At 37.3% G+C, this 16,813-nt stretch overlaps 1 protein-coding gene across 11 annotated transcripts in view; it reads right to left on the bottom strand.

Annotated features, from left to right (window-relative positions):
• Positions 1 to 16,813, bottom strand: part of LINGO2 (leucine rich repeat and Ig domain containing 2) — a 1,453,939-nt gene that overhangs the window by 603,536 nt on the left and 833,590 nt on the right. For 10 of the 11 annotated variants that reach the window (XM_059889349.1, XM_059889352.1, XM_059889347.1 and 7 more), the window contains one exon: positions 4,500 to 4,579. The exons of the other annotated variant lie outside the window; for it this stretch is intronic. The gene's annotated coding sequence lies outside the window, so the exon portion shown is untranslated. The remainder of the gene's footprint in view (positions 1 to 4,499; positions 4,580 to 16,813) is intronic. 11 annotated transcript variants of the gene reach the window in all.

Genomic DNA, 16,813 nt, shown 5'->3' with positions numbered 1-16,813 from the left:
CTGCTATCTTATTGAGGATTGGGATTTATAATTTTGGAAGAAAAAGAGCACCTTCAACTACACTGATTTAGTACTATTTCTTAATTTGAGTGGTTAACACACATGTCTGTTGGTTTTGTGATAATTTATTGAGCTGTTCACCTATAATTTGTGCACTAAGCATATTTAACAAAAATCTTTAATTAATCAATTATATATGATTATACCATATGCCAGATAACATATATGATATTAAAATAGAAAAATAAAAAGCACTTCATTATTCCACTGATGCATAGACTTCAAGTCTTTTTTTTCTATATGAATATTCATACATTGGCACTTACTTAGCATTTATAGTTTTTCTAACAGAAATTATCAAAATTGTTTAACAAAAATAAGAAAATCTGAGTAGACCAAGCTTCTATAGTCCTGGAAGCATTAAACATTAAAAAATAATCTACCAGTTCCAATAACCTTTCACATTAATTTACCACTAAATTTTCCTAACTTTTAAAAAATATGGAATTTCCACACAATATTAAAAATATCTATCTTAGCAAGTAAATTTGAGAGGGATAAGACATGCTTTTCATTTTTTTTTTCCTTGAGCAACACTTCTTTCCCTTGTGATTTGTTGATTAGGACTTCTTTTTATTTATTTGTTTCCTCTCTTTTCATGAATAATTACCATGTTTTATTTGTTTGCCATATTGGTCATTATTTTTTTCCTCATAATTTTCATCATTGTCCTTATCTTCTGCATTCTAAAAGTGCTTCTTCAGTCTGCTTTCCATAAATCTAATTATGTTAGTTGTTGCCTACAAAAGTGAGTGAAAGTTGCTCAGTCATGTCTGTTTCTTTGCGACCCCATGGAATTCTCCAGGCCAGAAGACTGGAGTGGGTAGCTGTTCCCTTCTCCAAGGGATTTTCCCAACCCAGGAATCAAACCCAGATCTCCCACATTGCAGGTGGATTCTTTACCAACTGAGCCACCAGGGAAGCCCAAGAATATTGGAGTGGGTAGCTTGTTCCTTCTCCAGAGCAGATCTTTCTGACCCAGGAATTGAACTGGGGTCTCTGGCATTGCAGTCAGATTCTTTACCAGCTGAGCTACCAGGGAAGTCCCTTGCCTATGAAGGCCAATTTAATTCTTCTATTATATTTTCTGTTTCCTTTCAATCCTTTGCATTTCAACTTTCTCAATGTTAATGGCTTGTATTTCTAAGTTAATCAATGCATATGTTAAAAGGATAAAATATAATTTTCTAAGATATCATTCTGGTTTTCATATTAACTCATTGATCCACATATGCTTTACCTCAGGTTTTCATTCCCCACATTAAAGTAATCATTATCAAGATCATGGTTGACTTTGATTGTGTTGTTGCTATTGCTTCTGTATTTGAGAATGTGAGAAAAATCCATTGAAGGGTAGTATTTCTCAACAGACAAGGCGTAAGACTGACCATTAGCCCTTGGTCCTACTGACAACTTGATTTTTCTGTATAAAGCCTCTAAGCTTCACAGTTGAGTAGACTGTGAACAACCTCAGGCTTAAATTCCAATGAGTATCAGACATTCAAAGCCTCTGTTAGAATGCTAGTGTACCATCCTCTCTCCACACTCTGTCGTTCTCTGATCACACACATACACAGTACTATTACTGTCGTCACTAATCCCATTATCACCACATCTGCAAAACCTATCTTTCTCTTTGGTTACAATGTATTTCCATAAGTCATTCCTTCCTTTCTACCCTTTTCAGAGGGATCAGGAAAGATAATCCTAAAATGGATACAGATATGAAGGCACTGATTGAGGGAGGTGCCAAGATACGGCAGCTTAACTCTTTAAGTCATACCAATCATGGATTTCTGAGTTAGCAGGCAGAAAGTAAGTGAGGAACACAGAGTCTCGCTCTCTATTACTTAAGGCCATGGGCTTCCTCTACTTCAGATTGCAAATTTTTTTTTTTTAATTAATTTTATTTTATTTTTAAACTTTACATAATTGTATTAGTTTTGCCAAATGGAGTCTTCCCAGAAGCTAAAAATAGATTGGTTGAAAGTCTCAGTTTTGAATTTTGTCATGAATTTTTCATCTTTATCTGTGCCCTTATAGCCAGTTTAAGTTGCATTAAAGACTATTAATCTGGTAGAACTTCCAACCAACAACTGACATCTTAAACTGTGATTAAAAAACCAACCCCTCAGCATCATTTGGAGAAAAATTCAATCTTCCTCTAATATTTACTCACAACCAAAAGTTATTCCTGAACATCTGTGCAATATTACTTTGACACAGATGGCAAAATAGTTATTAATAACAAGCACATGTAAATATTTGGATCCATTTCAGTAGAACTGAGAAAGCCACAAAACTGTCTTATGAAGTAAATTTTCATTGCTGACTCAGTGTTCATTTTACTTTGCCCCCAAAGTGTTGTAATCTTCTTTGGTACTTTTTGAAATAAACAAGTAACATTTATTTTCAGACTTTTGTAGTGTAGTGGGGAGAAGAATTCATTTACATTTCATAGCTGGCCCAGATCGACTTTATTTCTTAGAATTATACAAGGTCTATACACTGTTCAGGAAGTGACAAGGCCCAGCCTTCTAAATACAACTTAACTTCACTTTTCAAAGAATAAATAAAATGAAAAAAGAAGGGGAAGAAACATATCATGAGAAAATCAGCAGCATATCAAATGTTTTTTTTTTTTTTTTTTTGTTACTCACGGCCGCCGCCGCCGAGGGCTGGAGCTCGCCGCCCCCATCCCCCACGGCCCGCGGACGCCCGGCCAAGCCGCCGCCGTCGCCGCCGCCGCCCCTGCAGCTACCGCAACGCAAATGTTTTTTTTTAAGTCTTGGTTTCTTATAAATAAAAAGAAATCACCCCTATAAACTCTCAACTTTTTTTTTTTCATGTTAATTGTTTTATATAACTTTTAAGATACTTTGTTATGGTCAATTCTCTTTCAATGATTGTGAACAATTTGGAATTCAATCTTTTGTCCCTTAGATTATAAAACAAGCTTCTTGCTGTATGTTGAGGCAATAGGAGCACTATGAAAAGACATGGACTAGGAGCCTGAATGTAGATTTACCGTCTGGTTTACAGGTTGGTGCCAATCTCCACATGCTAATTGGTCTGTATCAGGAGAAGTGTGGAAACAGAGGACAAGCATTAGAAACTTTTATAGACATTTAGTAATTTTATGTCTGTAAGATAATGACAAATGATAATAAATATGTGGATTTGTATATTTTAGCATATTATATTTATACGCCTTTTAGTCATTTCCTAGTAATAATTTTTTTTAGCAATTTTATAAAAGCATTCAGTCTATAATGGATTTAAATGAATTAACAGTGACTGACCCTTAACCACAGGGTCTGAGAAGCACAGAGCTATATGCACACGGAATGTATTCGACATGCTGGACCTCAATTTCTCCATCTCTAAAAATATGAGAAAAGATCCCGACTTTGTCTTCCATAGAGATTATACGGAAACTAGACAGAATTACTTATTCATAAATTATTTATAAGCTCTAACATGAAGAGCTGTCTCATTGGAAAAGACCCCGATGCTGGGAAAGACTGAAGGCATGAGGAGAAGGGGGCAACAGAGGATGAGATGATTAGGTGGCATCACCGACTCAAGGGACATGAGTTTGAGTGAACTCTGGGAGATAGTGAAAGACAGGGAAGCCTGGAGTGCTACAGACCATGGCGTCACAAAGAGTCAGACGCATCTGAGCAACTGAACAACATAAGACTTCATATAAGTATATGGCTGTTATATTCTAAGTAACAATCACTTGGGAAACAGCACAGTATCTTAGCTAAAAGAAGCTTGGTATTTATTAGATGCCTAATACATGTCTGTTGGCTTTATGCATAAACATAAGAACAGAAACTCAGGCATCAGACAGAACTACATTCAATTGTCACAGGAGCAATGTGTGATTTAACACAGGCCACACATCTTTCAAAAGCACAGTTTCTCCATCAGCAAAATGAGAGTAATAATAGCTTCAAACTTAAGGGTTGTTGTGATATTCAATAAAGTAATGCAGCATTTAGTATTTAGTATGTGACACATGGAATGCATTCAATAAATATTAGTCATATCTTTTATCTCCTCTTCTTTGCTAAGGAAATGCTCAACTGTTCATAGGCAATTTCTTACTTAATTTGTAGGAAAATACAACAAGGAAACAACCATAATCTACATTTTAAAATTAGAAAATAAGACTGAAAGAATTAAGGAACTTTCACAAAGTCACAAAGCTACTTTAAATCCCTGTCTGTCTATAACGGAATTGGTGACTTTTCCCACCTAATACCATCTCCCTAAGGTATTCTAAGTAATGAGAATAAATTTCATAGGCAATATTTTAGAAGCATTCTCATTTTTATTTATAAGCTCTGAGGATATTTTGTGTAAGAAATGGCATGAACAGACTTAATAATGCATAAAAGAGACACCCATGAACCATCTCTGTCACTTACCAGTTTGACTCGTTGATCTCCTCATGCTGGGGTGTTTTTAGTATAGTGCTCTAAGTCTCTTTCATAACCTTGCTTCAAGGCTGCCAAAACATGCAAAAAGAAAAATAATATTTGCTTCTGGAAGGATTTCCATATGTTAGTGGCCAGAATAATAATTCAAATTTACATAGCATGTTTTATAAAACATTTAAAGAAACACAATAGGGATTAACCTTTTCACATGTTTGGTGTTTTGCATCCTGAAAGCAAAAATAGTATCATGCTTTACCCTGGAATTCTCAGAACAGGACAAAGTATCTATCATCTAGCCATTCATTAAATTCTTTCTTTTTTTTTTTTTGTTAAATAGTTGAAAGAAGGAAACTTATGTTCAAATAATTAATATATTTGAAGATTTTCAATCTTCCACTTCAGAGGCAAAATGGTATTTTGTTATAATGCACTTGTCTGAAAAGAAGAAGAAAATAAACCTGAAGGAGAAAGTATTTTTTGCTATGCCAATAAACCTGACATTTCAAAGGATAAAATTTGACAATGAGGTCAACATGCAAGACACAGATTATTCTGTATAGTTTCAGTATTTAATAATTATTGAATGAAACTAAAAATCTATTATCAAAAATAATTACTATATATTTATACAGGAAATTTAAATACAATGAATTCTAAGTGTGAATTTACTTTTGGAGTAACTATACATTTGAAAAAGGGAAATAAAATGTTCTTTTTAGATTCAGAATGTCTTTCCCATTGTCCTAATGCTACTTCCCAACTCTGCTCAACTCTACTCTGCAATCCACAAAAACACAGAAGGATAAAGAAAAGAAAGATTAGTTGACAAAAAAAAAAAAAAAACAGTAAATGCTATCCTAGGGTAGTGTTTATTAACTCAAAAATAAGTGTAATGAGATGAACTGTTTCTTAAAATAATTAATCACTGGTCTTCTAACTCATATTTTATACCATTGTCTCTTTGATATTGTGACTTTTTTGACCAATAATAATAGTCATATCATAGCATAATGGTGATGATTACAATTTTTTTGCTTACAATGTATCAGGAATTCCATTTATCAGTTTATAGGAATTGTCTAATTTAATATTTCAGATCAGATAAGTCGCTCAGTCGTATCCGACTCTTTGCAACCCCACGAATCACAGCACGCCAGGCCTCCCTGTCCATCACCAACTCCCGGAGTTCACTTAGACTCATGTCCATCGAGTCAGTGATGCCATCCAGCCATCTCATCCTCTGTCGTCCCCTTCTCCTCTTGCCCCCAAACCCTCCCAGCATCAGAGTCTTTTCCAATGAGTCAACTCCTTGCATGAGGTGGCCAAAGTACTGGAGATTCAGCTTTAGCATCATTCCTTCCAAAGAAATCCCAGGGCTGATCTCCTTTAGAATGGACTGGTTGGATCTCCTTGCAGTCCCAGGGACTCTCAAGAGTTTTCTCCAACACCACAGTTCAAAAGCATCAATTATTCGGTGCTCAGCCTTCTTCACAGTCCAACTCTCATATCCATACATGACCACAGGAAAAACCATAGCCTTGACTAGACAAACCTTTGTTGGTAAAGTAATGTCTCTGCTTTTGAATATGCTATCTAGGTTGGTCATAACTTTCCGTCCAAGGAGTAAGCATCTTTTAATTTCATGGCTGCAGTCACCATCTGTAGTGATTTTGGAGCCCAGAAAAATAAAGTCTGACACTGTTTCCACTGTTTCCCCATCTATTTCCCATAAAGTGATGGGACCGGATGCCATGATCCTCATTTCTGAATGTTGAGCTTTAAGCCAACTTTTTCACTCTCCACTTTTACCTTCATCAAGAGGCTTTTTAGTTCCTCTTCACTTTCTGCCATAAGGGTGGTGTCATCCGCATATCTGAGGTTATTGATATTTCCCCTGGCAATCTTGATTCCAGCTTGGGCTTCTTCCAGCCCAGCATTTCTCATGATGTACTCTGCATAGAAGTTAAATAAACAGGGTGACAATATACAGCCTTGACGCACTCCTTTTCCTATTTGGAACCAGTCTGTTGTTCCATGTCCAGTTCTAACTGTTGCTTCCTGACCTGCATACAAATTTCTCAAGAGGCAAATCAGGTGGTCTGGTATTCCCATCTCTTTCAGAATTTTCCACAGTTTCTTGTGATCCACACAGTCAAAGGCTTTGGCATAGTCAAGAAAGCAGAAAGAGATGTTTTTCTGGAACTCTCTTGCTTTTTCCATGATCCAGCGGATGTTGGCAATTTGATCTCTGGTTTCTCTGCCTTTTCTAAAACCAGCTTGAACATCAGGAAGTTCACGGTTCACATATTGCTGAAGCCTGGCTTGGAGAATTTGGAGCATTACTTTACTAGCGTGTGAGATGAGTGCAATTGTGTGGTAGTTTGAGCATTCTTTGGCATTGCCTTTCTTTGGGATTGGAATGAAAACTGACCTTTTCTAGTCCTGTGGCCACTGCTGAGTTTTCCAAATGTGCTGGCATATTGAGTGCAGCACTTTCACAGCATCATCTTTCAGGATTTGGAATAGCTCAACTGGAATTCTATCACCTCCACTAGCTTTGTTCGTAGTGATGCGTTCTAAGGCCCACTTGACTTCACATTCCAGGATGTCTGGCTCTAGGTCAGTGATCACACCATCGTGATTATCTGGGTCGTGAAGATCTTTTTTGTACAGTTCTTCTGTGTATTATTGCCATTTCTTATTAATATCTTCTGCTTCTGTTAGGTCCATACCATTTCTGTCCTTTATCGAGCCCATCTTTGCATGAAATGTTACTTTGATATCTCTGATTTTCTTGAAGAGATCTCTAGTCTTTCCCATTCTGTTGTTTTCCTTTATTTCTTTGCATTGATTGCTGAAGAAGGCTTTCTTATCTCTTCTTGCTATTCTTTGGAACTCTGCATTCAGATGTTTATATCTTTCCTTTTCTCCTTTGCTTTTCACTTCTCTTCTTTTCACAGCTATTTGTAAGGCCTCCCCAGACAGCCATTTTGCTTTTCTTTTCCATGGGGATGGTCTTGATCCCTGTCTCCTGTACAATGTCATGAACCTCATTCCATAGTTCATCAGGCACTCTATCTATCAGATCTAGGCCCTTAAATCTATTTCTCACTTCCACTGTATAACCATAAGGGATTTGATTTAGGTCATACCTGAATGGTCTAGTGGTTTTCCCTACTTTCTTCAATTTCAGTCTGAATTTGGCAATAAGGAGTTCATGGTCTGAGCCACAGTCAGCTCCTGGTCTTGTTTTTGCTGACTGTATAGACCTTCTCCATCTTTGGCTGCAAAGAATATAATCAATCTGATTTCGGTGTTGACCATCTGGTGATGTCCATGTATAGAGTCTTCTCTTGTGTTTTTGGAAGAGGGTGTTTGTTATGACCAGTGCATTTTCTTGGCAAAACTCTTTAAATTGTAAATTGTTGTAAATTTAATATTTACAACAGCCCTATAAGGTAGGTAACATTAACCTCTCTATATTTTAAAGATGAGAGAACTCAGGCTCAGATTTAGTAAATTAATAAAGAGTCACTGCTAATAGTCAATAAAGTAGGATTTGACCCTTTCCCTGTATGACCTGTATGCAGGTCAGGAAGCAACAGTTAGAACTGGACATGGAACAATAGACTGGTTCCAAATAGGAAAAGAAGTATGTCAAGGTTGTATATTGTTACCCTGCTTATTTAACTTACATGCAGAGTACATCATGAGAAACGCTGGGCTGGAGGGACCACAAGCTGGAATCAAGATTACCAGGAGAAATATCAAAAACCTCAGATATGCAGATGACACCACCCTTATGTCAGAAAGCAAAGAGGAGGAACTAAAAAGCCTCTTGATGAAAGTGAAAGAGGAGAGTGAAAAAGTTGGCCTAAAGCTCAACATTCAGAAAAATAAGATCATGGCATCTAGTCCCATCCCTTCATGGCGAATAGATGGGGAAACAGTGGAAACAGTGTCAGACTTTATTTTTTGGGGCTCCAAAATCACTGCAGATGGTGACTGCAGCCATGAAATTAAAAGATGCTTATTTACTCCTTGGAAGGAAAGTTACCACCAACCTAGACAGCATATTCAAAAGCAGAGACATTACTTTGCCAACAAAGGTCCGTTTGGTCAAGGCTATGGTTTTTCCAGTAGTCATGTATAGATGTGAGAGTTGGACACTCAAGAGTCAATATTTATCACAGGCTTAGGTTATGCTGATGGTGCTCATCCACTGACTACATATTGGGTCAGATTCAGATGATAGCTCCAAATGATTTAAAATTCAAGTTGTGTATATATGTGTGTATACTATCCATGTGCAAAAATATTACAAAATAAATGAAAGTGAAAAGTGAAAGTGTTAGTTGCTCAATCATACCCAATTATTTGGGAGCCCATGGACTGTAGCCTTCCAAGCTCCTCTGTCCATGGAATTTTCCAGGCAAGAATACTAGAGTGAGCAGCCATTCCCTTCTCCAGGGGATCTTCCTGCCCATGGATGAACCCATGTCTCCTGCATTGCAGGCAGATTCTTTATCATTTGAGCTACCAAGGAAACCCATAACTACTAATAATGGGTTTTAAATTTACATTTTCCTTTTTTAAAAAGTGCCATTACTGTGAGCTTAACAATATTAAATAAGCATATAGCAAACTTCACATATTTCTACTTTATTTTGTAATTTATTAATAATTATGAATAAATAAACATTTTCCTTGCTTTGAAAAATGTGATCTCACCTAGTGCAGGCTCCCTTGAATTCAACAATATATAACAAAATAAATAAAATACTGCCTTTTTGTCACTGGTTAAGATTTTAGATGGGGAAATAGTGGAAAGTGTCAGACTTTATTTTTTGGGGCTCCAAAATCACTGCAGATGGTGACTGCAGCCATGAAATTAAAAGACGCTTACTCCTTGGAAGGAAAGTTATGACCAACCTAGATAGCATATTGAAAAGCAGAGACATTACTTTGCCAACAAAGGTCCATCTAGTCAAGGCTATGGTTTTTCCAGTGGTCACGTATGGATGTGAGAGTTGGACTGTGAAGAAGGCTGAGCACCAAAGAATTGATGCTTTTGAACTGTGGTGTTGGAGAAGACTCTTGAGAGTCTCTTGGACTGCAAGGAGATCCAACCAGTCCATTCTAAAGAAGATCAGTCCTGGGTGTTCTATGGAAGGAATGATGCTAAAGCGGAATCTCCAGTACTTTGGCCACCTCATGCAAGGAGTTGACTCATTGGAAAAGTCTCTGATGCTGGGAGGGATTGGGGGCAGGAGGAGAAAGGGACGACAGAGGATGAGCTGGCTGGATGGCATCACTGACTCAATGGACGTGAGTCTGGGTGAACTCAGGGAGTTGGTGATGGACAGAGAGGCCTGGTGTGCTGCAATTCATGGGGTCGCAAAGAGTTGGACACAACTGAGTGACTGAACTGAACAGAAGTTTTTAGTATTAATAATTTTTACTTTCTACTCTACTTTTTTCTATATTTCCAATATTTTTATCTTACAGATTTTAGCTACCATTAATTTAGCCCTGTAGTACACCATGCTAGGTATATGTGTTTATATAATTTCATATAAAAATGTGATATCTTATTTAATTCATAAATTTATTAAGTAATGTTAATAATCACAGTTATAATTTTTAGGTATTTACTAGTGGCTCAGATGGTAAAAAATCTGCCCGAAATCCAGGAGACCTGGGTTCTACCTCTGGGTTGGGAAGATCCCTTGTAGAAGGGCATGGCAATCTAGTCCAGTATTCTTGCACAGAGAATCCCATGGACAGAAGAGCCTAGCAGGGTACAGTCCAGAGGATCACAGAGATTTGGACATGACTGAAGAGACTTAGAGTGCACGCAATAGCCATGTACCATTCTAATGTTTTACATGTATTGATTCACTTAATCCTCTTTAAAATAAGCTATTACTATGTTGAGTTTTTAAGATACAGAAATTAGTTCAAGATCATATGACCTAAAAGTAGTAAAACTGAGATTCAAATTTAAGTATGTTAGATTTTATTCTTATAATAAAGTAAAAATTGATATTTTTTGAAGAATCAAGTAAATATCTTCCCTGATGGAAAATATTTTAGCAGCCAATAGTATTGCAGTAGTAAACATAGGACTCAACCTCTATATTACATGCTTTATTAAAAGAAAATGTTTACATTAAAATAAGAAGTATTTGCAAGAGCACAGGAAAAGTCATTATAAACTTTACAGAATACTGATTCTAGTCCTCATCTCCAAAGCTTAGCAAGAGATTTTTTCATTGCTAAACATTAATTTATTACTTATGATGACTTCCTAAAAGTATGATTTTATCACTGTTGAAGGGATGAAGAAACATAACTAGATATTGAAAGATAGAAATTCAATAGTCGTGTATACATATAACAAGGATATGCTTATTTCTGACCTTTTCAGCTAATTTCCAAGTAGCAATATATTCCATAAGCAGGTCTCCAAATTCCACTAAAGAAATAGCGATTATTGGGTATACCTACAATCACCATTTCTCCCATTTTAAGTACCATTATTGAAGCATATTTTACCTATGGAATCATACACTCATACACACATACACATGCACACACATATAACCATATGAGGTAATTTTTTTGAAATTATGAGTATTGTATTTTGGAAAAACTTTAATAGGAGTACTTCCAAAACATAATTTTAATATCAATAATAAATTATTCATATCTAGTTTGAAAAATTGGAGAAGGAAATGGCAACCCACTCCACTATTCTTGCCTAGAGAATCTTGTGGACGGAGGAGCCTGGTGGGTTGCTGTCCATAGGGTCGCATAGAGTCGGACATGACTGAAGTGACTTAGCATGCATGCATGCATGCATTGGTGAAGGAAATGGCAACCCACTCCAGTATTCTTCCCTGGAGAATCCCAGGGATGGAGGAGCCTGGTGGGCTGCCATCTATGGGGTCGTGCAGAGTTGGACATAACTGAAGTGACTTAGCAGCGGCAGCAGCAGTTTGAAAGATGATGTACTGCCAATGATTTCACGTGAGGTTCTCTTAAAGTTCCAAAGAGTTGATATTATAATAAGTGTAAGTTATAATGGTTTCTCTTACATTCACTACCAAATCAAAAACTTCTAACATAGAAAAGGCATGGTCTCTGCCTGATACAGTAATAAGGCTCATTTCTAAAATAAGTTTAAGAACTGGCCAGTTTTCATTTTCTTCATTAGTTCTGAGAGCCAGCCTCTCATCTTCTTTGCCTGTATCTTCAAATGCTTTCTTCAACAAACTCTTTGTAAAGAAGCAGATCAGCGCCTCCATAATACTGGGCACCATGATTCTGATTTTATTTCCAAATCAATTATTCAGAAGTTATTCCTTTGAAAGCAGTTGTGGAATCATTCAGGAAATTCCTGGTGTACCCAAGTACAGGGATAAAAATAGCAATTGTTTAGATAAACTTCAAAGAGTAGGAAAAAAAATTGTATATATAAATGTGTTGTTGGGGTGGAGTAAGGTTCAATATCTAGGAGAAAGTACTGTTAGGAGGAAGAATCCAAGAATTTTAATATCCTTGGGTTAACAGTAGAATTTCTGACCACCTCCTAACAGGCTTCTTTGGCCACCTGATGTGAAGAGCTGATATATTAGCTCTTAGGAGAAATGGATAGGAGAATAGATTAGCAGAAATGGATAACAGAGGATGAGATGGTTGGATGGTATCACCAACTCAATGGACATGAGTTTTAGTAGGCTTCAAGAGATGGTGAAGGACAGGGAAGCCTGGCGTGCTGCAGTCCATGGGGTCACAAAGTCAGACCAACTGAGTGACTGAACAACAGGCCTCTTAGATTTCAGCCACTTAACTGTTCAATCTACATACTCCTCAAATGCTTCCATAGTTCCTAACCAATATTCTTCTATTAATTTTCCTATTATGTATTTTTAATGTCCAAACTCATATGTCAGGCCTTGATGTTCTTCTATAATCTACAATTTGAAAGAAGGCAGATGGACTTTTCTGAAGAAACAAAGGATGTTGCTGCCATCCTTTAATCCATAATGCCAAAGGATTACAGCTCCCACCTCCTCACCTTTATTACTGTATCCGATTTTTAGCTGAGTCAATTGCCTCAACAATAGTGTTTCTCTCTTTCCCTGTATCAAATCCTCAGCCAATTTCACCAGATTAAGTTCTCTAAATCAAAGCCAGAATCCTGTCAATCCTTTCCCAAAATGTTTTTAAGGCTCCCCGTTCTCTGCAGAATAAAAGGGGAAAATGAAGCCTATTTCAAACTCCTAAGTCTGGGCTCAAAGACTTCAACTATCTTTGACCTTTTCAGATTCATTTCTGCAAATGCATAATGCAGACGTGCTTTGCAAACTTCAAAGATCTTCACCACTGTGAGCAATTTCATTCTTAAAGTAAATCTGTGAAGTGAGACTCCTGAAACACAGAGATGTTGTAACTGCCTTGAGTCTTTGGTTAAGCTGATAAACGGTGGAAACCAGGTTTCCATCTTTTACCCGGAGTCCACACCGCACACAATGTTTTTGACATCGAACTGAATGATTAATCACTTTTTGAAATACTTTATTTTCCTTTCTCTGAATACAGACTTGTGCTATTCTTCACCTGAAAAGATAGTGAGGTGTCAGAGTGAGAGTTCATGCCTATCAGAGGTTATAGAGATCTATCAGGTGCAGTTTGAGAAAGATTTTTACCTAGTCCATGGAACTCTGCCAAGATAATTCTATCATCTGGTAGTAGCTTCCTAAGTTTACAGATACATCAAGTAAGAAGAATTAACCAGCTTCCAATGGGTTCCCCTGGTGGCTCAGTGGTAAAGAATCCTCCTGCCAATGCAGGGAACGTGGGTTCGATACCTGCATCAGGAAGATCCCCCAAAGAAGGAAACGGTAACCCAATCCAGTATTCTTGCCTGGGAAACCTCACTGATAGAGAAGCCTGATGGACTATAGTCCGTGGGGTCTCAAAAGAGGTGGACACAACTTGGTGACTAAACAACAACAATATCAGCTTTACATTTCAAAACCTAAGAGTTTTGAAGTATCCAAATCTCCTTAGAGCTACACAAGTTTAGGACAGGTAGGTTCATTTACTATAATAGAACTTTTCTTAGAATTGCTTCTCTTTAAATTTATTATCATCATTTATCTAAACATCTATACCATAGAGAATTTCACTGCTGTTTCTATCTCCACAGCAATGGACTATCGATAAAGTGCTTTTCTGTATACCGCAGGCATTTTGGAAATAGCTCTCGGATCAAACTAAATGAGTTCCAGTATAAATACAGAATCTGAGACCTTGCAGATGGCATTTAGCAAGATATTGGTGTGACAGCTAGAAAGATGCAGCGTGACCCTCTGCAATTGATGTTTGTATTGAGTGCAGGGTCTAATAAAATGAGTTCCATCATGGAACTTGTGTGTTCAGTGAAATCTGTATTAAACCTACATATGAGCTTTGACTGCAGCTTAAGTGAAATTTAAAAAAAAAAGGATAAAAGACGAACTATAACTGGAATGGTAGTTTGAGTCACATTCAAATCTCAAATTAATTGTTAAATATGTACCTTCTATTCTAATGAAGGTGAGAAGTGAAAGAATATTGCTTTATATATGTTGCCTCACAGTGAACATTATTTCAGTACGATTTGAAATATGATTTTACTTTAAAACCTCTGGCACATTTTACAGTTTGATTCATTCTCTAACACTTTCAAAGCTGTATTTCATTAAATTACACTTGTTTTATATAAGCTGCTCTGAATATCTACTGTTGACCTACAAAGATTGAGGGGACAAGGATTTATTTTAAATACATTCTCCTTCCTTCGTGTAGATCAATGCAGACAGCCGCCTAAAGAGCTATACTGTTTCACTGTTATAGGAAAAGGTTCACACACTGGTGAGTTAAGTAGAATGGAAGAAAACATCTCAGGATAACAGGCTCCCAACCTAGAGTATATTATACAGACGTCAGAAAGAGAAAAGCAATGATCATATATTAATGCATATGTATATAATCTAGAAAAATGGTACTGATGAATCTATTCACAGGGCAGGAATAGAGAGGGAGACATAGAAAACAAACTTGTGGACACAATGGGGGAAGGAGAGGGTAGGACAAGTTGACAGAGTGGGACTGACATATACACGATCATGTGTAAAAGAGAGAGCTACTGGGAAGCTGCTGCATAGCACAGGGAGCTCAGCCTGGTGCTCTGTGATGAAGGCTGGGATGATGGTCAGGTGGGTGGAAGGCTCTAGAGGGAGGAGATACATGTATACTTATAGCTGATTCACAGTGTTGTGCAGCAGAAGTCAACACAATATTGTAAAGCAATTATCCTCCTATTAAAAAATATATATTTTTAGAAAAGATAACAGGCTCTATTCTATCTACATCCTCAGCAATTAATCACTAGGCTCCATGGGATTCTCCAGACAAGAATACTGTAACAGGTAGCTATTCCATTCTCCAGGGGATGTCCCTGATCCAGGGATTGATCCCTGGTCTCCTGCATTGCAGGAAGATTCTTTACCATCTGAGCCACCAGGGAAGCCTCCTGGTGTCAGCTATGGCTTCTAATGCATCATGTCTCCTAAAATGCTCTTCATTTGAGTGAGATGAGCGAGAGAACTGAATGAGGTTTGGATGTCATAATTTGGATACAACTTAGAGACAGATAACCACACAGTCTTGAAGTCAGAAGTAACTCGGGTCATCCCGGCTTTCTCCCATTTAATATTGGGATACTCGCTTTTGCTGACAAGGTTCCCCAGTACAGCTCCAATGGTATGAAAAAAAGGAGTTGAAACAACAACTCAAATTATTGTCCTTGTACCTGCCATACACTGGTCCAAATTCTGCCCTCTGGAACTATTCAGAAAATATAGAATTCGAGTTTCACATGGCAGGTCTTCAGATAATTGAAGGAAGTTGTCATCGCCCTGCAGGGAACTGGAGCATCTTTCTGACTCAACATCACTACTTTCCAAACACAAAATGACAGACACATTCCTCACATGACATGCTTCCAGACATTTCACCAGTCTGGTCACCTTCTTTTGGATGTACTTCCATTTGTCAATGTCTCCTTTTAAAATGTCTCGAACATCCTATGACATTTCTGAAGCTTCCAGCAGAAATGGAATGCCCTGAGAATAACAGTAAATTTCTCTCATCTGTGAAGAGTGACGAGACCTAAATTTAAAGAAAATTTCCACTTTTCAAAAGTAGACAGAGAGAGAACTAACCGTTAGAATATTAATAGATCAAAAATTCACCTCTAAGCTTGCTGATGTTAGAGTGGTATCTGAGAGAATGTTGTCTATAGTGTATGCCTGCAACCCACCCACAGGCAAGACTCATTAGATTGCCCATACTGTTTGCTAAATCCCCCAAATATTGGACTCCTCCTAAGACAAATGACCTGGGTCATGATTCTCCAGCTAAGTCACCTTGGACAAGTTGCTAACATACATGGTTTCAAGTTTATCCGGTACTATACTGGTGATTTTCGCTGTCAATCTGACTGGATCACGGGGTGCCCAGATATTTGGCTAACAAATGTTTGTAGGTGTGTCTGTGAGGGTATTTCTGGTGAAATTAGCATTTGAATTGTTGGATCTGATAAAGTGGTTTGCCCTCTTCCATGGAGTGGACATCACCCAATGTGTTGAGGGCCTGAATAGCAGAAAAAGTTGGAGGAACAAGTTAGCCCTTTCTGTCTAATTGCTTGAGATGAGACATAGATCTATTCCTACCCCTGATACTCCTGACTTCCTGGCTTTCAGACCCACACTGAACTACACCACTGGTTTTCCTTGGTCTCCCAGCTCACAGAAACCAGATCTTGAGACTTCCAACCTCTATAATTGCCTGAACCAATTCCTTGTAATAAATCTATCTATCTATCTATCTATCTATCTATATATATATTATTGGTACTGTTTCTTTAGAGAACTCTAACACAGTCATCAAATGAATTAAATATCTCTAAGATTCTAGGTAAACTATAATTTGTTCTGATAAGAAATTTCAGCATTTCAAAATTTCTTGTCAAGAGTCATATCTTTGGTTTTAATTTAGCCCAGATGTAAAGTTTCATCTTCAATAAAATCTGAGAAAATGTTTTGCCAGTTCTCATCATATTATGATTCAAGTATTAATTTGTTGGTTCACCTAGCAACTTACTTTCATGCATATGTGAACCTATCACAGTGCTTGGCAATATGGATGATACAAAGAAAACATAATTGCAGCTCTTTCTCTTGAATTTA

The sequence above is a fragment of the Bos taurus genome, chromosome 8 (assembly GCF_002263795.3).
Source record: "Bos taurus isolate L1 Dominette 01449 registration number 42190680 breed Hereford chromosome 8, ARS-UCD2.0, whole genome shotgun sequence".
NCBI classification, from domain to species: Eukaryota; Metazoa; Chordata; class Mammalia; order Artiodactyla; family Bovidae; genus Bos; species Bos taurus.
This window is presented reverse-complemented; position numbering and strand designations above follow the sequence as displayed.